This window comes from Anomaloglossus baeobatrachus, chromosome 1, assembly GCF_048569485.1.
Source record: "Anomaloglossus baeobatrachus isolate aAnoBae1 chromosome 1, aAnoBae1.hap1, whole genome shotgun sequence".
In the NCBI taxonomy this organism is placed as follows: Eukaryota; Metazoa; Chordata; class Amphibia; order Anura; family Aromobatidae; genus Anomaloglossus; species Anomaloglossus baeobatrachus.
In genome coordinates, this window is record NC_134353.1 from 326,208,596 (window position 1) to 326,234,731 (window position 26,136).

The window sequence follows — 26,136 nt, forward strand, 5'->3', positions numbered from 1 at the left end:
ACTCGTAACTAGTGATGAGTGAGCACTACCATGCTCAAGTGCTCGGTACTCGTATCTAGTTATGAGTGAGCACTACCATGCTTGGGTGCTCTTTACTCCTAACTAGTGATGAGTGAGCACTACCATGCTCAATTGCTCGGTACTCATATCTAGTTATGAGTGAGCACTACCATGCTTGGGTGCTCATTACTCCTAACTAGTGATGAGTGAGCACTACCATGCTAAAGTGTTCGGTACTCGTAACTAGTGATGAGTGAGCACTACCATGCTCAGGTGCTCAGTACTAATAACTAGTGATGAGTGAGCACTACCATGCTCAGGTGCTCAGTACTCCTATCTAGTGATGAGTGAGCAATACTATGCTCAGGTGCTTGGTACTCATAATGAGCAGTTGGACACTCAGATGCTCTTCCGGAAAAATGTTCAAGTTCCCCATTGACTTCCTTTGTACTCGGTACACGAGTCCAGCCTGTCCAAGCTTGCAACTACTTGTTACGGGTATTGAGCACCTGAGTATGGTGGTGCTCGCACATCACTAGTTATCATATAACAAAATGTGCAAATACTCTAATTTATGCAGTACTATTGTTTCTGGTTACATTTCCATGATTGGGTTCCCTTTGAGCTTTTTTTTCAGCCATGTCATTCTTTGAAGTCGGAAACAATAGTGCAGTAGACTACGGTATTTTTCTAATGCATTCAACCTAAAAAAGCTAAAACGTAGTCAAAGTTGCCTCTTTTGGATGCGCCATTTAATCAGACGAGCTGGTGACTCCATTGGGGGCAAGTTTGAATCCCGTTTTTCAAGAGTTTAGACAAAACCTCCAATGGATGGTTTAAACCTTATCCAGAGGCCTAAGCTATATGTGTGATTTTTAGTAGTTGGTGGATAAAAGTAATTTGTGTAATTTTTCTTCTCACCCAGGTTTTTTTAAATGGTACACATATCTATACTAATTTACAGGGGACATTGTAAGCTAAAGATATGTTGTTGCAAATTACCACAAAGGCTCTATTGACATAAAGGCCACGTCTCACTAAGCGACATCGCTGCTGAGTTATGGTTTTTGTGACGTAACAGCGATCTTGCTAGCGATGTCGCTGTGTGTGACATCCAGCAACGACCTGGCCCCTGCTGTGAGGTCGCCGGTCGTTGCTGAATGTTCTGGACCATTTTATTCAGAGGCGATGTCCTGCTGAGCAGGACACATCACTGTGTTTGACACCGTGTGACAGGGTCCCAATGACAGCAGAGATCGTTATACAGGTCGCTACTGCGACCTGTATCGTTAATGAGTCGTTGGTAAGGTCTGACTGTGTGACATCTCACCTGCGACCTCCCAGCGACTTACCAGCGATCCTTATCAGGTCGCCTTGTTTTCGGGATCACTGGTAAGTCGCTAAATGTGACGGGGGCTTAATGACCTGACTTCCATTCTTAGAAGCTTTGGCGCATCCCTGTTAAAATAGATTCTAATAAATCCTGACAGATGCCATCTTGGCTGATAACTTATATTGGATCTAACACAATTCTGCTGCAGATTACTCTGTTCTTATAATCAAACATAAGGAAAACCAAATGGAACAAAGCCTATTGTGAAAAGATTCTAAAGAAGCAACATGGGTGGAAAACTAGACTTCTAGCACCAAAGTAACCCACTGATGGCTGACAGTTGTATTAGCATCATTCTACAAAGAACTGGCCATGTTAATAAGGCCTCTGAAAATGCCAGTGCCATGTAAAGAGAATACAGCCATAATAATATATCTTTGTTTTCGGCGTACATATATTACTATAAGAAGTATTTAGCCATAAAATATCATAGTACAAAGGTGTTTTTACCATTAAATGTTATTACCATCTTCATTGATGAGTACTATCGTATACTACTCGTAAATACAAGCAGTTTTTCAGTTTACTGCTTATTAAAATCAGCCATTCTTAAGATATTGGCTTTGTTTACAGCTTGTTGCCTTGGCAACAGACCACTGCAAGCTCTTTTCTGTTCACCTTGTAAACTGGTCATGATCGCGCGCTAATACCTCCAAATCCAGTCAGTTTAGCACAGTGCTTACAAGCTAGACAGCAGAGGTGGTCAATATCCTCGACAGCATGCTGTAAGCAAAAGATAGGTGTTACTATCTCAAGAATCGCTGCAAATTTGAACAAGTTGTAAATTGCAAAAGTTCTTTTTTGGCAAGCACTATCCAACAATATCTTTCTATGACGATGGGAATAACCCTTTAATTGCCCTGTAAATCAAGTGTAAATTAGAGAATGTTGCCTAAAGCCTCTCATCCTTCTAATCCAGTGGAGCTGCAGAAAGTGTTCCGAAACCTAATGTGCCCTGGAACTTCACTTGGTTAGCATATGAATAATGTCACAATGAATTTTCTGTTTTGAGAAGTGACTAAAGTGACTAGCATTTGACAAATACACTTTGTCTAATATAGCATTTAGTGACTATAAAAGCTATTCTACACCAGCCAGTGTCAGGACAATTTAGTTTCATATTAACTGGAACACATCAGCTGTTATCATTTATTATATATGGAAAAATGCTTTAGAGTAGTCACTAGCAGTTAGCTTTGAAAATAAGAAAATTAATGTAAGTATGAGATTATTAGTACAGTGTTTGATTGGCAGGGGTCTTACCGCTGTGACCTCTAGCAATTGATAGAGTCTTAGGAAAAGCTCTAGGAAAGTACAGTGCCACTTGGTTATGCACAGTAATAGAGTATGGTGGTCTGGTCATGCGACCTTCGAACCATACCACGTGTGTCAGGTGATTGGTGGGAATTTGATCACTATGTCCTTTGCTTATTGTTATATCTAACAACATGCCACTAATACGTATGCTGAGACCACCCCATTAATCATGTATAAAAGTTGTCCCAGGACGGTGTTTTTCGGATCACTAGTCCAAGGGGCTGGTCCATAGTGGCCTCTCCCCCTCCACTACCTTTGCCTGATAGGTCTCCCCATGTGTGTATTCTGTCAGCCATAAGGAGTGGGATGGGAGGAGCTGCCAGGGAACCGGCCTCTTGGACTAGTCATCTGAGAAAGAAGAACCGTCCCCGATGTTTCAGAGTCAAGCACACCAATGTCTGATTCCACAGCCTGTGGTTTGGGCAGCACAAAACAGATGTTAGGCTCACTTTAATAACTGTACGATGAAGTAACTAGTATTATTTATGTTAATGAACTCACTATTTTCAAGATTTTTAGTGGCTGTCAGTGAGTACAAAAACTCTTGTTTATATCTAGAGGTTGAAAAATATTTGTCCAAGCCGAGGGTTGATACATTTGTATCTAGTCTAGACAGTGGCTATAATAATCTAATTATTTAAAGATTACCTTTCAATAGTCTGGGTTACCATTTTTATTTAATAAAACAGTAGGTCGCAATAGATTGGTGATTTTTCCAAAGTGGGTGGAACATGCAGAAGTGGTGCCCGTGTTTCTATTATACTTTTCCGCTGACTGCTCATCTCCTGGCTTTGGCTTACAAATAATCATGTAAAATACTGACCAAATAGTGAACATGTGAACATTGTATTATGAGTGCTCACAAATAACCCTAATGCTCATCGAAAGATTGTGCAATCCTACTCTGCATGTCAGGATCCCACGCTCTGGACGTAAGAGTCCGACTTTGCTAAAAAGTTGTTCCCTTACTTCCAGATTTTAGGATCCCGGCTTGCAGAGCGAAATCCCACAGCCCTCTAAGACACCTTTTTCAATTAAAGAGCTAGATCTCGTAAGATCTAGCTCTTTACTCTGACCCAGTGCTGCTGCATACTTTACTGTTCTGTTATCTAACAGGAACATTATTTCCGGTAGAAAAAAATTCTCCCTTTAGGGCTAACCAATGTTATTAAAGGGAATCTGTCAGCAGGTTTTTACTACCTCATTGGAGAGCAGCATGAAGTAGAAAAAGAAACCCTTAATCCAATAATGATGTATCACTTAGATTACTGAGTGCAGTGTTTGTGACACTATCAGAGTTTTTAGATTTAGGGTACCTTCACACTTTAGCGATGCAGCAGCGATCCGACCAGCGATCTGACCTGGTCAGGATCGCTGCTGCATCGCTACATGGTCGCTGGTGAGCTGTCAAACAGGCAGATCTCACCAGCGACCAGTGACCAGCCCCCAGCCAGCAGCGACGTGCAAGCGACGCTGCGCTTGCACGGAGCCGGCGTCTGGAAGCTGCGGACACTGGTAACTAAGGTAAACATCGGGTATGGTTACCCGATGTTTACATTAGTTACCAGCGCACACCGCTTAGCTGTGTGTGCAGGGAGCAGGGAGCCGCGCACACTGAGTGCTGGCTCCTTGCTCTCCTAGCTACAGTACACATCGGGTTAATTAACCTGATGTGTAATGCAGCTACATGTGCAGAGAGCAGGGAGCCGCGCACACTGCTTAGCGCTGGCTCCTTGCTCTCCTAGCTACAGTACACATCGGGTTAATTAACCCGATGTGTACAGCAGCTACATGTGCAGAGAGCCGGAGCCGGCAGCACAGGCAGCGTGAGAGCGGCGGAGGCTGGTAACTAAGGTAAATATCGGGTAACCACCTTGGTTACCCGATGTTTATCTTGGTTACAGCTTACCGCAGCTGCCAGACGCCGGCTCCTGCTCCCTGCTCGCTTCATTTGTCGCTCTCTCGCTGTCACACACAGCGATCTGTGTGTCACAGTGGGAGAGCGCCTTTGAAGAAAACGAACCAGGGCTGTGTGTAACGAGCAGCGATCTCACAGCAGGGGCCAGATCGCTGCTCAGTGTCACACACAGCGAGATCGCTAATGAGGTCACTGCTGCGTCACAAAAAGCGTGACTCAGCAGCGATCTCGGCAGCGAGCTCGCTGTGTGTGAAGCACCCCTTAGGGGTACTTCACACACAGCGAGATCGCTACTGAGATCGCTGCTGAGTCACGTTTTTTGTGACCTCATTAGCGATCTCGCTGTGTGTGACACTGAGCAGCGATCTGGCCCCTGCTGTGAGATCGCTGCTCGTTACACACAGCCCTGGTTCGTTTTTTTATTGTTGCTCTCCCGCTGATAAGCACACATCGCTGTGTGTGACAGCGAGAGAGCAACAATCCTGAATGTGAAGGGAGCAGGAGCCGGCGTCTGACAGCCTGCGGTAAGCTGTAACCAAGGTAAACATCGGGTAACCAAGGTGGTTACCCGATATTTACCTTCGTTACCAGCCTCCGCAGCTCTCACGCTGCCAGTGCCGGCTCCTGCTCCCTGCACACGCTAAGTTAAGCGGTGTGAGCTGGTAACTAAGGTAAACATCGGGTAACCATACCCGATGTTTACCTTAGTTACCAGTGTCCGCAGCTTCCAGACACCGGCTCCGTGCAAGCGCAGCGTCGCTTGCACGTCGCTGCTGGCTGGGGGGTGGTCACTGGTCGCTGGTGAGATCTGCCTGTTTGACAGCTCACCAGCGACCATGTAGCGATGCAGCAGCGATCCTGACCAGGTCAGATCGCTGGTCGGATCGCTGCTGCATCGCTAAAGTGTGAAGGTACCCTTAGGAATGCAGCAGAGCTGTGAAATCTAACTACACTCACAGCAGGCTCTGTATGTACAATGTCATTAGACAATGAGCTGCTAGTCACAGAAGGGCTAGCTGACCTCTAGCTCACGTCATAACAGCACAGACCTTGATAAGAGAGGCATAGCTGAAATCTGTGTGTTAAACATTACAGCCGGCACTCTTTAAACACTATGAAACACCATGATATGTTATTTCATTATGTAGATGTATACTATGAAGTTCAACTGAAAACAAAATCTCAGTATGAATTAGGCTGGAGCTGTAATTGTGTCATGCAACATCTCTTCTAAAAAAAAGTCATGAGACAAACCTTGTCTACAACTTGATGTCCGCAATTATTTTAGGGGCTGTTATATTGCTGTAAAAAAATGACAAAATTACAGATAATTTGCACACAAGTCACTGTCGCATGTGAATTGCATTGAAGTCTATGATAAGTGAGTTGCGTGAACAATATTGCTGTGTAGTCTTAATAGTACAATATTTTCTCTCTGATTGTGCATTAGATTACATGTAAATCTTCTGAACTCATGTTGGTTATGTTTACAATTGTTAAAAGGAAACCTGTCAGATGTAAAAACGCTATAAGGGTTAATCTGTAGGTCAATAGCGTTGGAAACCTGCCCAGCGCTGGCACCTTAAACCCTGCTGCAGGGAGGAAATTAACTTTAATCTTCCATGCAGCATTCCGGTTTTAGTCATGGCGGATGCAATGGCACGGGTTCAGTCATCGCTCTGTGTATGGAGAGCTGCAGCTGTAATCGTCCCCCCACTGACTGACAGACACTCAGCGGTAGAACCTGCTGTCAGTTAGTGTGAGGGGTGTTGTTACAGCCATTGCTCTCCGTACACAGAGCTGTGACTGAACCTGCGCCGGTGCCACCTCGTGACTACTGAAACCCAAACATTGCTGGGAGGATTAAAGTTCTTTTCCTCCCGGCAGTGGGGTTCAGCGCCGGGCAGGTTTCAAACACTATTACCTTGCAGAATAACCCCATATCTACAGTTTAATAGCATTTTTCCATGTTAACTTTCAATACTGAGCTTTGTGCCTGTTCAACTACAGTTACCTTTATATATAAATATAGCGATAACAGTATAGAACCGAGCACAAAGCACTGATAGCAGAATGTGTCTCATAAAAACTTGTGCTGAGCTTTATAGTTCTACTTATGATCCAGCTCTGTTACTCTCCAGAAATGTCAGTCATTGAGGAGTGCCTGCCCTGCTAGATTCCAGGAAGTAAGGAGACTGCAAAATTGTGAGCAGCTCAGGAGATAACTTGAGAATACCCCTTTAATATGCTATTTCTGTCCCTATACAACATGCATATTGTCAGCAGCACACCCAGTGTTTACATGAGGCGATGTTCTAAGGACAAGGATGATTTAATGGCTCACATGAATGATCCAATCAACCGACTAACAAGCGTTTTTCTAATTTATGGACCAGCAATCAGAGACAAGCGTTTTTCATGAATGTTAATTTTCCAGTTATCTGCCCATGTATTATATATACACCAAGAGATAATTTATCCAGGCCTTTAAACCAAATCCATAAATGTAAAAACCGGGATATATTTAAAATTACAAAATGTATTGATTCACAATAAAAACATCCAAAAAGCAAAAAAACACCCACTAATGCATCCCAATTGCAAAGAAAAAATAGGAATGTGTCACGCTCCCCGGGTCCTCACCCCCGCTCCCCGGCTCACCTGCCACGCTCCCCGCGCTCCAGCCACCGGATCCCGTCCGTCCCAGGGTCCCTGGACCCCGATCCCGGCACCCGACAGCTTCCCTGGACCTGGCCGGCTCCCCTGCGTCCTCCTCGCAGCCTCCTTCCCTGGCTTCTGGCACTCGGGCGGCGCGCATGCGCATTAGGGCGCGCGCGCGGTCACTGACCCTTTCTTAAAGGGCCAGCGTCCATTAACAGGAAATGAGGTTGCACAGGTACAGGGTATATAGGGGGTCATTGTCCAAGGGGGCGGGGCCTGATCTTCGTGTTCCCTGAGCTAGGAGTCAGGTCTCCTGGTGTTTATGTGCCTATACTCACCTATCTCTCTTTGTAGAGCCGTACCTGCCGCGCCATCCGGCCTGCTGTGTCCTGAACCCCGCACGCTGTCCGTCTGCCAGCTGACAGTCCGTACCATCTCGGATCCCTGCGGTGACCCGTCATCCCGCTCCAGAGGTTCCGGACCCCGCCTACTATCATCTCGGCTTCCGAACCTGAGCTACGTCACCAGTACCACCATCTGTGACTCCGTGGTCCCAGGGACTCCTCCGCTGCCCTCACTTGCACGGACTGTTCTGCCGCCCTTCAGTGCTTCAGCTGCCGGACTCCTTACCACCATCTTAGAGTCCGGTCCAGTGGATCCACCTCCTGGGTCTACCCGACCGCCCGGCCGTGACAGTAAGATCAGGCCATGGATCCCGCTGCAGCACTATTGGCCCTGCAAGAGGAACTCCAACGCCAGCGTGAAGTACAGACCCGCATGCTGCAATTTATGACCTCCGTGGACACCCGCCTGTACACGTTACAAGCATCCATGACGCCTGCGGCACCCAGGTCCTCCAATGGACAATCCACGGCTCCCGCACCAGTGGCAGCCTCGTCGGGTGCTTCCCAACTCCGGTTGGCTTCACCACCTCGTTATGCTGGAGATCCCAAGACCTGCAGGGGCTTCATTAACCAGTGTTCTCTTCATTTCACGCAGCTGCCACATCTGTTCGCCTCTGACCAAGCCAAGGTCGCCTTTATAATGTCTCACCTGGAGGGCGAGGCGCTGGCGTGGATGAACCCCTTGTGGGAAAAGGAGGACCCTATGACCAAGGATCTTCAAGAGTTCCTGCAGGCCTTTCGCAGCACTTTTGACGAGCCGGGACGCGCCTCTGCGTCTGCTTCATCCCTTCTCCGCTTGCGTCAAGGAACACTGACGGTGGGCCAATACGCCATTCGTTTCCGCACGTTGGCTTCAGAACTCAGCTGGAATAATGAGGCCCTAACAGCCGCCTTCTGGGAGGGTCTCTCAAGCCGCATCAAAGACGAGTTGGCGGGCCGTGACGTGCCCTCCACCCTAGATGCCCTGATTGCCCTAGCAACTCGAGTAGACATCCGTTTTCAGGAGCGCTCCAAAGAGCTGTCTCGGGAGAGACGTCCAGTCCGGCATCCCTCTCCTCCACAGAAGCCCTCCGTACCTCAGTCATCAACAGCTGGGAGTCCCGTCCACGAGCCCATGCAGATTGACCGAGTGCGTCAGTCTGCACAACGTAGAGCAGAGCGGCTTGCCCAGGGTCTCTGCTTTTACTGCGGTGAGGGCACACACCTCCTCCGTTCCTGTCCGGAAAGGCCGGGAAACTCCAAAGCCTAGGGTTGGTAGGAGAGGCCACCCTAGGTGCTGGGACTCTCTCTGATCCGGTCACATGGACCGTGCAAGTGACAACGGGAGAGACGCGGTTCACGGCTGAGGCCTACCTCGATTCCGGGGCAGCAGGCAATTTCATCCAGCAAGCCACCGTGGACAAATACCAAGTGCCTGTTATTCCACTCAACAAGCCCCTGGTGATTGCCTCTGTAGATGGGAGACCCCTTTCTGACACCATCTCCTGGACCACCAGGCCGGTTGAACTGCGGATCGGTGCTCTTCACACCGAGACCATCGCCTTCTACGTCCTCCCTCACATGTCCCATCAGATCCTGCTGGGTCTTCCATGGTTACGAGCCCACGAACCATCAGTCAGCTGGGGTACAGGCGACATCACCCGCTGGGGTTCTTCGTGTCATGAGAAATGTCTAAAATCCACACAACCCATCCGACAACCTCTGGTTCCTGAGAACCTACCGGGGCTGCCCTCGGCCTATTGGATTTTTGCGGATGTCTTTGATAAAAAGGAATCCGAGGTACTGCCGCCACATCGTCCATACGATTGTGCCATCGACCTGCTCCCTGGAACAACGCCACCACGAGGACGGATATATCCTTTATCTCCAGCCGAAACAAGGGCTATGTCTGCTTACATCTCAGAGAGCCTGGCAAGGGGATTCATTCGGAGGTCCTCCTCTCCTGCTGGAGCAGGTTTCTTCTTTGTCAAGAAAAAAGAGGGCGATTTACGCCCCTGCATCGACTACCGGGGTCTGAATCAGATCACAGTCAAAAACAAGTACCCTCTGCCGCTCATCCCCGAATTGTTTGACCGACTTAGGGGGGCTCGTGTGTTCACCAAGCTGGACCTTCGGGGTGCTTACAATCTGGTGCGCATCCGCTCTGGTGACGAATGGAAGACCGCGTTCAATACGCGCGATGGACATTATGAGTACTGCGTGATGCCCTTCGGCCTGTGTAATGCTCCTGCCGTCTTCCAAGAACTGGTGAACGACGTGTTCCGAGACCTCCTCTACACCTGTGTGGTAGTATATCTAGATGACATCCTTGTCTTCTCTCCGGACCTCTCAACCCACAGAGAGCACGTACAGCTGGTTCTACGAAGATTGAGAGAGAATCGCCTGTACGCAAAGTATGAGAAGTGTGTCTTTGAGCAGTCTACACTCCCCTTTTTGGGGTACGTCATCTCTGAGACTGGACTGCAGATGGATCCCAAGAAGGTCTCCGCCATTCTCAACTGGCCTCCCCCTTCTGGACTGAAAGCAATCCAACGCTTCCTGGGATTCGCCAACTACTACCGCCAATTCATCCCTCACTTCTCTGCTCTGACTGCTCCACTTTCCGCTTTGACTAAGAAAGAGGCAAATCCAAAGGACTGGTCGCCTGCGGCCGACGCCGCGTTTGGCTCATTGAAACGGGCTTTTGCTTCCTCTCCTGTACTCCACCGTCCGGAGTTAAACCGCCAGTTCACCTTGGAGGTGGATGCCTCCTCCTCAGGAGCCGGAGCAGTGCTCATGCAGAAATCCTCCTCCGGGAAGATGGTGACTTGCGGATTCTTCTCCAAGGGCTTCTCAGCGTCCGAACGCAACTACACCATCGGGGACCGAGAGCTCTTGGCAGTCAAACTGGCACTGGAGGAATGGCGCTACCTCCTGGAAGGTGCAGTGTATCCCGTGATAATTTACACTGACCACAAGAACTTGGAATACCTGCGGTCCGCTCAGCGACTGAACCCACGGCAAGCCAGGTGGTCTTTATTCTTTGCCAGGTTTGACTTTCAGCTTCACTTCCGACCCGCGGACAAGAATGTACGCGCTGATGCCTTGTCCAGGTCTTTCATGCCCATGGAGCAGGAGGAAGCGACTACCCAACCCATCATCTGTCCTAGCAACATCATTCCGGTGGCCCCTGTCACTCTAGCCCAGATACCGCCCGGGAAGACCTATGTCTCTGAGACCGACAGGAAAAAAGTGTTACACTGGGGTCATGCCTCAAAAACAGCCGGCCATGCAGGCCAGAGGAGAACATGGGGTGCGATTGTACGCCATTACTGGTGGCCATCCCTTCGCACGGACGTCGCTGCTTTTGTCTCTGCCTGCTCCTCCTGTGCCAGGAACAAGACGCCCAACCACTTGCCCCATGGCCGTCTTCTGCCTCTGCCGATACCCTCAGTCCCGTGGCAACACATAGCTATGGACTTTATTACGGACTTGCCATTATCCTCCGGGCACACAGTCATATGGGTCGTGGTTGATCGATTCTCCAAAATGGCCCACTTCGTTCCTATGGCCGGACTGCCCTCTGCTCAGGAACTCGCGGAAGCCTATATACATCACATCTTTCGCTTGCATGGCTTTCCATCCCACATCGTGTCCGACAGAGGAACCCAGTTCACCTCCCGCTTCTGGAGGGCTCTATGCAAACATCTGGGAGTGACTCTGGACTTTTCCTCTGCTTACCATCCTCAGTCTAATGGCCAAGTGGAGAGGGTCAATCAAATCTTGACCTCATACCTACGTCACTATGTCAACGCCCATCACGACGACTGGTCCTCGCTTCTGCCTTGGGCTGAATTCGCCCATAACCACCACGTCAGTGAGTCATCCTCCAAATCACCCTTCCATGTTGTTTACGGACTTCAGCCCGCCGTCCCGCTGCCTATATCCCCTTCATCGGATGTCCCGGCTGCTGATACTACTGTCCGTGACTTTGCTACCATTTGGGACTCTGTCAAGGCGTCCCTTGGGCGCGCTTCCCAGCGGATGAAGAAACACGCTGACAAGAGACGTCTGGATCCTCCGTGTTTCTCTCCTGGTGACCTGGTCTGGCTTGCTTCCCAGTACATCCGATTGAAGATACCGTCCTACAAGCTGGGTCCTCGCTACATCGGGCCGTTTAAGGTCCTCCGCAAGATCAATGAGGTATCCTACAAGCTACAGCTCCCGGCCACGATGAGGATACCCAACTCATTCCACGTCTCCCTGCTCAAGCCGGTTGTCCTTGGTCCTTTCTCCGCTGCTGCCAGTCCGGCTCCTCCACCTATTGCCGATGATGACATCTACGCGGTAAGGGATATCGTGGCCATGAAGACCGTACGAGGTCGGCAGTTCTTCCTGGTGGACTGGGAGGGGTATGGTCCTGAGGATAGGTCTTGGGAGCCCAGGGAGAACGTGGGTACTCCTCTTATCCGTGCCTTCATGTCCCGGTTGCGGGGAGGGGGGCGTGGGGGGGGGGGGTACTGTCACGCTCCCCGGGTCCTCACCCCCGCTCCCCGGCTCACCTGCCACGCTCCCCGCGCTCCAGCCACCGGATCCCGTCCGTCCCAGGGTCCCTGGACCCCGATCCCGGCACCCGACAGCTTCCCTGGACCTGGCCGGCTCCCCTGCGTCCTCCTCGCAGCCTCCTTCCCTGGCTTCTGGCACTCGGGCGGCGCGCATGCGCATTAGGGCGCGCGCGCGGTCACTGACCCTTTCTTAAAGGGCCAGCGTCCATTAACAGGAAATGAGGTTGCACAGGTACAGGGTATATAGGGGGTCATTGTCCAAGGGGGCGGGGCCTGATCTTCGTGTTCCCTGAGCTAGGAGTCAGGTCTCCTGGTGTTTATGTGCCTATACTCACCTATCTCTCTTTGTAGAGCCGTACCTGCCGCGCCATCCGGCCTGCTGTGTCCTGAACCCCGCACGCTGTCCGTCTGCCAGCTGACAGTCCGTACCATCTCGGATCCCTGCGGTGACCCGTCATCCCGCTCCAGAGGTTCCGGACCCCGCCTACTATCATCTCGGCTTCCGAACCTGAGCTACGTCACCAGTACCACCATCTGTGACTCCGTGGTCCCAGGGACTCCTCCGCTGCCCTCACTTGCACGGACTGTTCTGCCGCCCTTCAGTGCTTCAGCTGCCGGACTCCTTACCACCATCTTAGAGTCCGGTCCAGTGGATCCACCTCCTGGGTCTACCCGACCGCCCGGCCGTGACAGAATGCCACTTATATCAGGTTAGTATAAGCATGGTTGGCCCTCTAAATGACCCTATGCGTATACTAATGATCACACCTGCCTATCAGCGGAGGACACCCTGCTGTTATTTGGCGTCCCTGCTCCACGGAGGCTATTGTGACGCCCTGGGCAAGCCAGGGGTCACCGGTCATTGCACCAACACACCCTACATCCCCAGTTAGGAACATCGAAGCTAAACTAAAATCCTTGTTGCCTTCCTCCAGAGGCTGATGTTCACACCAGGGGGTGGGCCAGGCGGTTGGCTCCGCCCACCGAGGAGTTCACAGCTCTGGAGGCGGGAAAAACCAGCAGATCAGCTAGGGACAGAAAGGAGTAAACAGCTAAGATGAGCTGAGGAAGTGAAAGTGGTGAAGTGAAGGAAGTAAAGTGGTAAAGGAGGAAAGTAAGAACAGTGACAGTAAGAAAGCCTGAAGGACCGCGGACGGGTAGTGGCCCGGCGGTCTGGAGCAGTGTACCAAAGGACAGTCAGCACCAGGGCAGGGGCCTCTCGGACCCCGACAAGGCTTGGAGTCGCCATAATTTGCCAAATCCATCAGTGAAGGGGACGTAGATCCCCAACAACCAAGTCCCGATTGAAGGCAACAGCCCAACCATTACAATAGAGACACCGCCACCGCCAGGGCACCAGTTTCTAAGGGCCAGCGCCTGCGGGCAAAGAGTAGAGCTCCTCCGGTCCAGCTTGAAGCCGGGGAGCGGGTTACCGGTGGGAACCCATCGAAACCATCCACAACTAAAGGTGCAGGAAAAGGGACATCACCGTCACCTTCTGGGGAAAGCAAGTGCAGCCGTCCGTGGGAACCGTCTTTCCAGCCGTGTGGTTTACCGTAAAACTGTGTCAACGTCTCAGGCTGAGTGAGTACCACAGTGCCGCAAGGCACAGCGCTGCCCCCGCGTCCCTGCGCCCACCAGGCCCTGCATCTCCCACCTCATCACCGGGCCCCGGGATCACCAACCCCTACCCACGGAGGGGCAACACAACAACTAGCTGCTCCCCCACCATCACTCCCGGGAACCCCACACCGAGCAGCGGTGGTGAAATCACCACAACCGTGGGTGGCGTCACGGACAATAAACAATCCCCACACCCAACAACCCCCTTTCACTCACGGGTGAGAAGCGCCGCTCGAGAACCCCCGGGATCCGGCCCACAGCTCGAGCCACCACTGAGCAGCAGCCGCCGGACCCGAGCAGAGGGGTGAGCGTAGTGTGCTGACACCCTCCTCCCCGCCCGCGACACTATCTCTATCAAAGATCCTACAAATCCCTAATTTAAAGCTCAATAGGTCAAGTATTAATTACAGGATATAGGCTCTAGGCACCACGGTAATCATAAAGAAGGACCAACAACCTAAATACATATTACTGACCAAATATATGTGGCATATTCCACAAAAACATCACCCAATTATGCAAATAGTCATATCAATTATAACAGATAATTTTCAGGCATCTCTTTCTCTTCTTCTTAGTAGTTACTCCTTAGGGATCCAAATTCACAAATTGCTGGTGCTCATAATCATCCACGGCAGAGGTGTATCTAGGCTTTCCAGCACCCGGGGCAAGAATTCAGTTTGGCGCCCCCCCCCACCACCAGGCAATTTGGGTGGTCGTCATGTGACCAGTCACTCTTATGTGATTTGCACACTTACAGTCATGTGGTAACGAGCTTCTCTTAATAATGCTCTCAATGTTCAATGAGAAACGTATGAAGAAAAGCTAATTGTCACATGCAAGTATGAAAATCACATATGAGTGGAGTGGCCATGTGGTGACAAGCGAGCAGAGCTGAATTGTGACAGTGGGTATGTTACACGCTGTTAGAACTGAGGATACTACACTGCTTAATTTTGTAATTAAAGGGATTGTCCAGATTAGAGATGAAAATCTGCAGTGACTCTATTCGTGACTTCAGGCTTCTGAATTCTTACAATGTATGCTTTGCACACTTTTAGGATTCTGCAATGCCAGTGACGAGAGTGGACGATCATGTGAGCACAAGTATGAGATTTGTATACTTGTGGCCACATTCTGATTTGACGTGTCCGGCCTCAGTCAAACCATTTTCATTGAGCATGTCGGTTCAGCACGTGACCACATCTGTGTAAATCGCATACTTGCAGCTTCGTGACCTCCCTCTCTCACCGCCGGCACCAGAGAATCCTGACAGCGTGCAGTGTGCACACTGTGAGAATTCACAAGTCTGCAGTCACATAGATTGACACACAGAGTGACTGCAGACTCATCACAAACTTGGACAACCCCTTTAATGCTCCTAACATAAATAAAAACATAGTAACCCTTAACTTGACAGACATCACAAGCCTTTATTAAAGAGATTGTCCACCACTTTAACACTGAAGGCCTTTCCTTAGGATAGTTCACCAATGTCTGATTGTTCAGGATCCGGCACCTGACACCCCCGCCAATCGCCTGTTCTAGTTGTCGTGCCGGTGGTGGCCAGAAGTGCTCAGTTCTGGATCTGCTCCATCTTCTGATAGTGGCACCAGATTCCTATTTAAATCAATGAGGCGGATGTGCAGTACCCGGCCGCGGACACTATCAGAGGACGAAGCAGATCCAGAAATAAACATTTGCGGCCACCTGCACCAAGAACAATTGATAAGCGGGGGTCCCATTGTGCTCCCATCAGAAGCAATGCGCAAGTGGCACCGAGGCCTAATGATGGGACACAGTCAGTATCAGAAATAAACATTTACATTCAAGTACCTTATAGATGACGTTGTCTCTGAGTCGTTACTTTCTATTCACCTTGTCCTGACGCTATGATGACTTTTCACATTCACATCTCGTCTCTGCAGATTTCCATTTTCTCCGGTCTTCTGTAACACATCCCATCACGATGCCCCTGAAAATAGCAGAATAATTATAATACATCTATTTAAAAATATCTGCCCTACGCTGTGCCCCAGAATAAATAATGACCCCTCATTGTGTTCTCTGCACAAAATATGACCCACACACAGTCCCTCTTATGGTACATGCCCCACACACTTCCTCTCCTTTCCATACTACTCTTCACACTGTCCTCTCAATGTATACTGCCCAGTCTTTATACTGTGCCCTCTCATCCCACCCCCTCCTCGCTATGGCATCACACTGTCCTCCAATTCTGTCCTCTCTCCATACCACGTCCCTCCACTACCCAGTCTATATTCTGTGCCCCCTCACATTTTTCTCATCCCTTACTGTCTCCTCACTACCTCCTGCGTGTCCATATACTCTTCACCTCACTCCCCATCCTGCCCACTTGCGCCTCATACCATGTCACTCTTTATTCTGTGTGGTCAAAATTTCTTTCCCAATTGCTCCCCATACCATGTCTGTATACATCAACCCCACCTCTCCCCATACATCACCCTGCATCCTCCCTCTCCCCATACATCACCCTGCATCCTCCCCCTCCCCATACATCACCCTGCATCCTCCCCCTCCCCATACATCACCCTGCATCCTCCCCCTCCCCATACATCACCCTGCATCCTCCCCCTCCATCGCCCCTCATCATTTCTCGACCCATAATCACCCCTCATCATTTCTCTCCCCATATTGTGTCCAAAGATGTTTCCATCCCCCATCCTCTCTTCCCACCATACTGTGTCCAAAGATAGTATCCTCTCACCCCTACTGTGTCTAGATACTGCTCCCTTCCCATTATCACTCCTCCATGCTGTGTCTTTAGATACTGCCCCCTCCCCATCATCACTCCTCCATGCTGTGTCTTTAGATACTCTCCTACCCCCCCCTCTATACCCTCTTACTGTGTCCACTAATAGTTCCCTCTGCCCCCCCATTCCGTGTGTATAGCTACCTCCCCCCTCACCCCATAATGTTCCTTCTTCGCGTCTTCAGCTTCACACTGGAGCACTAAACAGCGCTTTCTGCCGCCTCCGCACTCTGGCCCTGATTTCCGGGTCAGCAGTGTGATCAGCTGACCAGATCACATGACCGCCGTCGCTCTGACCCGGAAGTCAGCGCCGGCGTCACCGCTCCAATTGTCCTCGCGTCTGACAGATGCAAGGACAATTGATCAGTGGGAGCCGCGCGCTGTAGATTCTATGAGTGCGGCTGTCAGCGTGACAGCCGCGCTCAGAGAGTGGCGGCTCCCACTGCAGAGCGGCAACCGCAGCCTCCGGGGAGACTTTACACTGCCGCATCAGGCAGCCCGACAGCGCCCCCCTCACAGCTGCGCCCGGGGCAGATGCCCCGCCAGCCTCCCCCAAGATACGCCCCTGATCCACGGGGCATAAAAACCTCCATTCCATCCAGAGTCACCTATTGTATCACAGTCCTTTCCCATCTAGGAGTTTAGACCATAAATTCTCTCGCCTCTGCCTTGACGCGTTTCCCCCCTTGGCGACCAGCAAGAAAATGATTTATAGCCTCCTTGTAGCTGCTCATTCACTTCTTGTCATCGAGGCAGTGGTTACAGTCAGTGCTCACTATACTCTGAATGCGACTGTAGTCACTTCCCAGCACTTTGATTGACAGTCTGCTCTGCAGTGTAAGGGGCACTTTGCACACTGCGACATCGCAGGTGCGATGTCGGTGGGGTCAAATTGAAAATGACGCACTTCCGGCATCGCAGGCGACATCGCAGTGTGTAAAGGCTGGATGATACGATTAACGAGCGCAAAAGCGTCGTAATCGTATCATCGGTGCAGCGTCGGCGTAATCCATGATTACGCTGACGCGACGGTCCGATGTTGTTCCTCGCTCCTGCGGCTGCACACATCGCTGTGTGTGAAGTCGCAGGAGCGAGGAACGTCTCCTACCGGCCTCACTGCGGCTTCCGTAGGATATGCGGAAGGAAGGAGGTGGGCAGGATGTTGACATCCTGCTCATCTCCGCCCCTCCGCTCTGATTGGCCGCCTGCCGTGTGACGTCGCAGTGACGCCGCACGACCCGCCCCCTTAACAAGGAGGCGGGTCGCCGGCCACAGGGACGTCGCACGGCAGGTGAGTGTGTGTGTGAAGCTGGCGTAGCGATAACTTTCGCTACGCCAGCTATCACCACATATCGCTGCTGCGACGGGGGCGGGCACTATCGCACTCGGCATCGCAGCATCGGCCTGCGATGTCGCAGTGTGCAAAGTGCCCCTAAGTGTGTAACGTATGTGCAGAGTAGGCTGTCAATCAAAGTGTCAGGGAAAGATTACATTTAAGCTTACTTTGTAGTATGTCTGTCCACTCTCTGTACAGCTCCAATTGCTGGATATGAGTGGTCTCAGGGAGCATATAGGTTCATTTTCTACTTATAGCCACTCTTCCAGTAAGGCAACTAAGCAGCATTTTAAGGCTATTTACTTGCAGACTGACCCTATAATTGCAGGTAAATAGCATTTTTGGACAACCACTGAAATTGGAGACCCATACATGTGTAGCGCCTCACGGGGCAGGTGCATTTAACCTACTCATCAGCGGGCCGTCGACTGTCGTTTTCCTGGGTGGCCTAGCCCGGCTCCATTGCTCCGAGGCGTACAGAAGATGGCTGGGGAAGGATGATGGGGGTAGTGTTGAGGTAATTGTCGTGACGCCACCTGTGGTATGCGGCCAGGGAATTGGCCGCCGCTGCTGTCGCTGTCCTCCGGGGCAGATGGTAGTAGCATGGATGGTATCGCTCCCCACAGGTGGAGCGGGCCCCGGGGAGGATGACGAGGGGAGTAGTAATGGCGGCGTGGAGCGGCAGTACGGGTAATAAAGAGTCAAAGTCTATGGCTGCAGTTCCAGGTTGTTTACTCACTTTTATTGCTGTGCCGCTCACCTAGGGAATACTAGTCATTTGCTATCATGGGCTCCGTCAAACTCGTTAGAGATCAGTCCGGTTTGGTGTTCGGTAGGTTTCCTCCTTGTAACGCCGAGTGAACTATCTCCTCTTTCCCACTGGAGCACCCCTCAGATGCGACTGCTCCCTTCCTCTCCTGCTCGAGAACTTCCACTAACTGTTGTGTTGGCTCCTGACTCCTCCTGCTGGTTGCACCTTCCCCCTCCCAGGTTCTAAGCTAGTGGGACTGGGGCCCCTGTTGAGGGCATCCTGTAAATGCCTCTCTGTTGGTGACCCCTTTATTATCCGACCCTAGCCCAGTCCCCAGTGGGAACAGGGCAACCTGGTGTGTCTTTGAGTTTGTAATGTGGTGAAACGAGGACTGACCTCCTTAGGAACCAGGTTTAGCATTACACGCAATTTGGGTGCAATACTCTGTGGTAACTGAAGCCTCAGGGGCGCCACACATGCAACACCAATACTCCAGTCTGTAGCCACTGTTGTTGCCATGTTCTTAACATTTTTTGGTCAGTATTTACCGCCCCCGTGTCAGCGGCCGAGCCGCTCGGATCCGGAACCGCGGTGGCTCGAGGGGTCTCCAGACCCGAGGGGTCGCGTGGACACCCGAATGTACAAGGGGGGATATGTGCAGGGGGGTTAGGAGTTTGCGACGCCACCCACGGTGCGTGGTAAGATGGAGTACCACCACTGCTGTTGGGAGCGCCCGTGGCGGTGGTATGGTAGCAAGGTGTTTGACCCCTCCATGGGTAGGGGGATTTGCCCCGGGGCCCGGTGATGGTAGCGAAAGGGTGCTGTTGGGAGAGGAAAGGGTTTCTGCGTACTTGTGACGCCCTGGACTAGCCAGGTAGTCACATACATACCAACACACACACCCCCACCCTAGGCAGTTACAACAGTCAATCAAAAACCCTTGTTGCCTCCCTCCAGAGTCTGATGTCCACACCAGGTGGGGCGGAGCCAGGCAGTTGGCCCCACCCACCGAGGAGTTCACAGGACTGGAGGCGGGAAAAGTGTCAGTTTAGTCTTGGAGGTGAAAGTGAGAGGAGTGAACACTTGAGGTGTCTGGGTTGAAGCCCAGACACTGACAGCAAGGTTAGCAGACGGTGGTGGCCGTCTGCAGGAGTTGGTGGAACTCCGCAGAGCCGTAAGGACCGGGGTCGGGCGTCGGCCCGCCGATACCGGACCGGGAACGGAATGAAGCTAAGCACACAGGCAGGGCCATCGGACCCCGACCAGGCTTGGAGCCGCCGTCAATAGTCAAATCCGAATGTGACAGGAACCCCAGGGGTTTCCCAACTACTAAGTCCCGATTGAAGGCAACCGTCCACCCAGAGAGGATATACAGCCACCGCCACAGGCTAGAGATCCAAGGGCCAGCGCCTGTGGGCAAAATGGGCTCCTACGGCACCTATACGCCGGGGAGCGGACTACCGGTGGGCAACCACAGGAGTCAAGAACATTTTCAAAGGTGCAGGGAAAGACAGCCACCATCAGCCGTCCGGGGAGAGCACAACAACAACACTGCAGCCGGCTGCGGGACCCGTCCATCCGGCCGTTTTGGCTTACCTACGACTCTGTCAGTGATTGTCTGAGTGAGTCCCTGCACCCCAGCCATCCGGCCTCCACGTTACACCATCGGGCCCCGGGATCACCAACCCCTGCCCACGGAGGGGACAACATCTCAGCTGCACCCTACCATCTCTCCCGGGATCACCGTTACCAGCAGCGGTGGTGCCATTATCACCATGACCCGTGGGTGGCGTCACGAACAATCTCCTTAAACATACCATCCCCATTTCACTCACGGGTGAGGAGCGCTGCTCGAGTCCCCGGGTCCGGTCCACCACTCGAGCCACCGAGCAGCAGCAGCAGAAGCCCCGGACCCGAGCGTGGCGAGCGCGTCCCCTCCGCCTGCGACATACTCACTCAGTCCAAGAATACTGACACCGACAGCTTGTAAACCAGAATTCTGAGCACCGCTGCAGCAAGGAGGGAGCACGCTTGGATCCGTGCCCTTGGTGTTACTTGTTACCCTGTGACCTTTTCCATGGCACCTTCTTCACTATTTGGACCTGTAGTGTGGAACTAGTCGGGTCCCGCTCACCTGTATTACTAACGGAGTGAGCTTGCTCTCAGGGTTCACGATTGGGATTGTCTGGACTGTGTTTTTGGAAAGTCCTATCCCCTCGTTGTGCTAGTACCCCGATTTTGGAGCGGGTGAGGGATGAATCTTGAAGACTTCACCCCCGTCGGGTAAATTACCAGGACGCTTGAAGCTACTTCCCGGCCTAAGGTCCACGTACCCCGTCGTTCCCTGGCCCCTGCCCGGAGATGGCTGAAGGCCGCCGGCTGCCCTCCTCGGCAGATCCGTGCCCCTTGACATGATCCCCTGCGACCGGGGTTCCAGCTCCTACCAGGCCCAGACCAACGTCTGCCGCCTAGTAGTCTCAAGGAGCCCTGCTCCACAACGGTGACCTCTCACTTCGAGAGACACCACTCCACACCTCCTCCTCCTTCACTTTCTCTCTCTCTTCTCACTTCCCCTACCAACCCCCCAAATGGGTGGCCCTATTCTCTTCAGGCCCCCCAATGGTGTGTCTGGTGGGTGTGGTGCAAAGTGTTCCTAGGGTTTGGACTGGCTCTGATCTTAGCAACACCAAAGGACAGGGATCCGTAACCAAGGAGGATGCGGATACTGTGCAGGAGGGCAGGTTGCACAATACCCTGTGATGACCTGATATGCCAGGACGTCATAGGTACTTCTTGAGAAGGAGGGAATTGTGATTCAAAACAGTAACAAAAGTTAAAGGGACTCTGTCAGAACAGAATTACTATATAAACAAAGAACAGTCAATTAATACATCATGACTTAGCCAAACCTTTAGGCTATGTGCGCGCGTTGCGTTCAATTCCGCAGCGTGTAAGTCACTGCCTGTGCGTCTCAGAACGCAGCCGAAAAAGCTGTGTTCTGAGACGCATTCGGCAGAATGCAACGTGTGCACATTCCTGGAGAATTCATGCGTTCTGGATGCTTGCTGTGCCATAGACAGAGTGGGAGAAGCATCCAGAACGCATATTTTTGACAGTGCGGTCCCACTCGGCTCTGAAGCATCCCCATAGACTTGCAGCAGAGCCGAGTGGGACCACACTGTCAAAAAGAGCATGGCTGGCTGCGAGACAGTGCCGCGCGATCAGAATGAACTCGGATGAACTTCACCCGACTTCATTGTGATCGTGCGGCTCTGTGCGTGTGCCGCGGCTTGATTTGCAGTCACACGTGAAGGACTCACCTGTGATCACAAATCCCCTGAGTGACTGCAGTGAGACGCGCGATCAGCTGTGCTGTCACTCAGGTTACTCACGGCCACAGCTGCAGTCCTCCACCTGAGAGCGGTGGCTGCGAGTAACCTCAGTGACAACACAGCTGATCACGCGACTCACTTCAGTTGCTGCATGGAGCTCACAGGAGCGGCGGTGTTCTACTGCCGCTCATGTCAGCTTCCGATGTAGCAGAGCTGGAAGCGTCGTGGGACCTTGCGTGGATTACGTCGGACCTGGAGGTGGTTTTGAGGGATTAATAAAGTGGAGAAAGAGGGTGTTTTTTGTCTTTCATTACAAATAAAGGATTTTTTGGATGTGTGTGTTTATTTTCTTTAACTTACAGGTTAATCATGGATGGTATCTCGGGGAGACGCCTGCCTTGATTAACCTAGGACTTAGTGGCAGCTATGGGCTTCTGCCATTAACTCCTTATTATCTCGATTGCCACCGCACCAGGGCAATTCGGCATGAGCTGGGTAGAGTCCCGGGACTGTCGCATCTAATGGATGCGGCAATTCCGGGCGGCTGCTGGCTGATATTGTTAGGCTGGGGAGCTCCCCATAACGTGGAGCACCCCATCCTGAGAGTACCAGCCTTCAGCCGTGTGGCTTTACCCTGGCTGGTATCCAAATTGGGGGGTACTGCACGTTTTTTTTTTTTAATTATTTATATATTTTTTTTACTACTCAATATAGACACGCCCACCGGCGGCTGTGATTGGTTGCAGTGAGACAGCTGTCACTCAGCGTGGGGAAGTGTCTGACTGCAACCAATGATAGGCGCCGTTGGGTTTAGGAAGCAGTGAATACTAGATGGATTAATGATGAGCGGCCAGCATTTTCAAAAGAGGAGAAGCCGCCACAGTGTAAACGCCGTGCAGCGCCGCGCCGGTAATCGTGGATCAGTGAGTATGAGAGAGGGGGTGGGAGGGAGAGACCGACATGGACAGAGAGAGAGATAGAGACAGAGACAAAGAGAGAGACCGACCGACAGACCGACCGACAGAAAGAGAGAGACCGAAAGACCTGCGTTTATTATGTCAAAAACACATGCAGATCGCTAGTAAAAAGCAAGTGAAACGCATTCTTTCTAGAAAAATATGCGTTTTGACATTTCACATTGACTTCAATGTTATTAAAACGCTGCCAAAATGGCAAAAACAATTGACATGTTGCTTCTTCAAACGCAGAATTTTTGACAAATTTTAAGCAACTAAAACGCTGTGTTTGCGCACAAGAAAGCCCTATTTTCCATAGACTCTGCCTGGAAATCAAAACACATGCAATTTTGCATTAAAACGCTGCAGCTCAAAACGCTGCAGAAACGCATGAAAAAAAGCTAAGTGCGCACATAGCCTAAGGTTAATCTTCCATCTGCTTGTTTTCCATCTCTTTCCGGCTCTATAAAGCCAGAGTTGTCAATCAAAGAAGAAGGGGTGGTGATACAGGGAAAACAAGGAGGTCAGAAGCTGTATGTAAATCTTTAGTATGCACTGAGCGGGTGTGCTTGGTTTGAACAGTAAATTTGTGCTGACCGAGTCGTTTTAAAGTAAGTGACTAGTCCATACTTTAGGTAGCTTCTAATTCGAAGCTGCTCGCTAATTTATGTATATAAAGTATTATTTATTTATGCTTTGGTTATATAGTGCTATCATCTTCCACTGCGCATTACAGACGTGATCATCACTCTCACCATTGCGGCTTACAGTCTAAATTTCCTATCAGTCTGTCTTTGCAATATGGAAAGAAACCAGAGAACCCGGAGGAAACCCTTGTAAACACGGGGAGAACATACAAACTCCTTGCAGATGTTGTTCTTGGTTAGATGTGATCCCAGGACCCCAATGTTGCAAAGCAAAAGTGCTAATCCCTAAGCCACCATGATGCAAAATAGAAAGCTGCTCAGGGGGTTCGCTGCCATCTAAAAGAAATTGTGTGCACATATCCAAAGGGTACACAGCCAGGGGTGACCACACTCCCAATGCACAATGCTAAAAAATATATGGACAAGGACTCCCATAATATTAAAGTTTTTTTTGGTCTCCTGCTAAAAGTTTGAAGTTACACTACAGTGCCTTGCGAAAGTATTTGGCCCCCTTGAATTTTTCAATCTTTTCCCACATTTCAGGCTTCAAACATAAAAATAAAAAATGTAAATTTTATGTTGAAGAATCAACAAGTGGGACACAATTGTGAAGTTGAACGAAATTTATTGCTTATTTTAAACTTTTGTAAAAAATAAATAACTAAAAAGTGGGCGTGCAATATTATTCGGCCCTTTTACTTTCAGTGCAGCAAACTCACTCCAGAAGTTCATTGAGGATCTCTGAATGATCCAATGTTGTCCTAAATGACTGATGATGATACATATAAGCCACCTGTGTGTAATCAAGTCTCTGTATAAATGCACCTGCTCTGTGATAGTCTCAGTGTTCTGTTTGAAGCACAAAGAGCATCATAAAGACCAAGGAACACAACAGGCAGGTCCATAATACTGTTGTGGAGAAGTTTAAAGCCGGATTTGGTTACAAAAAGATTTTCACAACTATAAACATAACAAGAAGCACTGTGCAAGCGATCATATTGAAGTGGAAGGAGTATCATACCACTGCAAATTTACCAAGACTTGGCCGTCCATCCAAGCTTTCATCTCAAACAAGGAGAAGACTGATCAGAGATGCAGCCAAGAGGCCCATGATCACTCTGGATGAACTGCAGAGATCTACAGCTGAACTGGGAGAGTCTGTCCATAGGACAACAATCAATCGTACAGTGCACAAATCTGGCCTTTATGGATGAGTGGCAAGAAGAAAGCCATTTCTCAAAGATATCCATAAAAAGTGTTGTTTAAAGTTTGCCACAAGCCACCTGAGAGACACACCAAACATGTGGAAGAAGGTGCTCTGGTCAGATAAAACCAAAATCAAACTTTTTGGGCACAATGCCAAAACGATATGTTTGGCGTAAAAGCAACACAGCTCATCACCCTGAACACACCATATCCCCACTGTCAAACATGGTGGTGGCTGCATCATGGTTTGGGCCTGTTTTTCTTCATTTTCTTCAGCAGGGACAGGGTAGATGGTTAAAATTGATGGGAAGACGAATGGAGCCAAATACAGGACCATTCTTGAAGAAAACCTTTTGGAGTCGGCAAAAGACCTGAGACTGGGACGGAGATTTGTCTTTCAACAAGACAATGATCCAAAACATAAAGCAAAATCTACAATGGAATGGCTCACAAATAAACGTGTCTGGGTGTTAGAATGGCTAAGTCAAAGTCCAGACCTGAATCCAATCGAGAATCTATGGAAAGAGCTGAAGACTACTGTTCACAAACGCTCTCCATCCAACCTCACTCAGCTCAAGCTATTTGCAAAGGAAGAATAGGCAAGAATTTCAGTCTTTCAATGTGCAAAACTGATAGAGACATACCCCAAGCGACTTGCAGCTGTAATCGCAGCAAAAGGTGGTACTACAAAGTATTAACTTAAAGGGGATGAATAATATTGCACGCCCCAATTTTCAGTTTAGTATTTTTTATAAAAGTTTAAAATAAGCAATACATTTTGTTCAACTTCACAATTGTGTCCCACTTGTTGATGATTCTTCGCCATAACATTCAAATTTTTGTCTTTATGTTTGAAGCCTGAAATGTGGGAAAAGGCTAAAAATTCCAAGAGGGCCGAATACTTTCGCAAGGCCCTGTATGTAAATGCAGACTTCTGAATCCTTACAGCATGTGCACCACAGGCTGTCAGGATTCTCCGCTATTGCATAAGAGAGCAGTCGGTCATGTAACAGTTGTATGATTTGTATACATGCGGTCACATGCCAACTAAATGTGCTCTCCCTCCCGCTCTTGCCAGCAATACTGAAGAATCCTGTCACTGGGTGCTGTGCATACTTTACGGATCCAGAAGTCTTTTAGCAGAAGACTGTAAAATCCATTTAATTTTCTAGCACGCACACTTTTTGAGACTGAATATTTTTTCTTTCAGCTTTATTAGAAGACTGCTTTTGCATTAATGCAAAAAAAAAAGAA

At 50.2% G+C, this 26,136-nt stretch overlaps 1 protein-coding gene across 6 annotated transcripts in view; it reads left to right on the forward strand.

The window, feature by feature from the left end:
* The window catches only part of MAPK10 (mitogen-activated protein kinase 10), a 438,981-nt gene that overhangs the window by 216,367 nt on the left and 196,478 nt on the right, over positions 1–26,136 (forward strand). The window contains exon 1 of one of the 6 annotated variants that reach the window (XM_075351852.1): positions 12,594–12,947. The exons of the other annotated variants lie outside the window; for them this stretch is intronic. The gene's annotated coding sequence lies outside the window, so the exon portion shown is untranslated. Of the gene's footprint in view, positions 1–12,593; positions 12,948–26,136 lie in introns of those variants that run through there. 6 annotated transcript variants of the gene reach the window in all.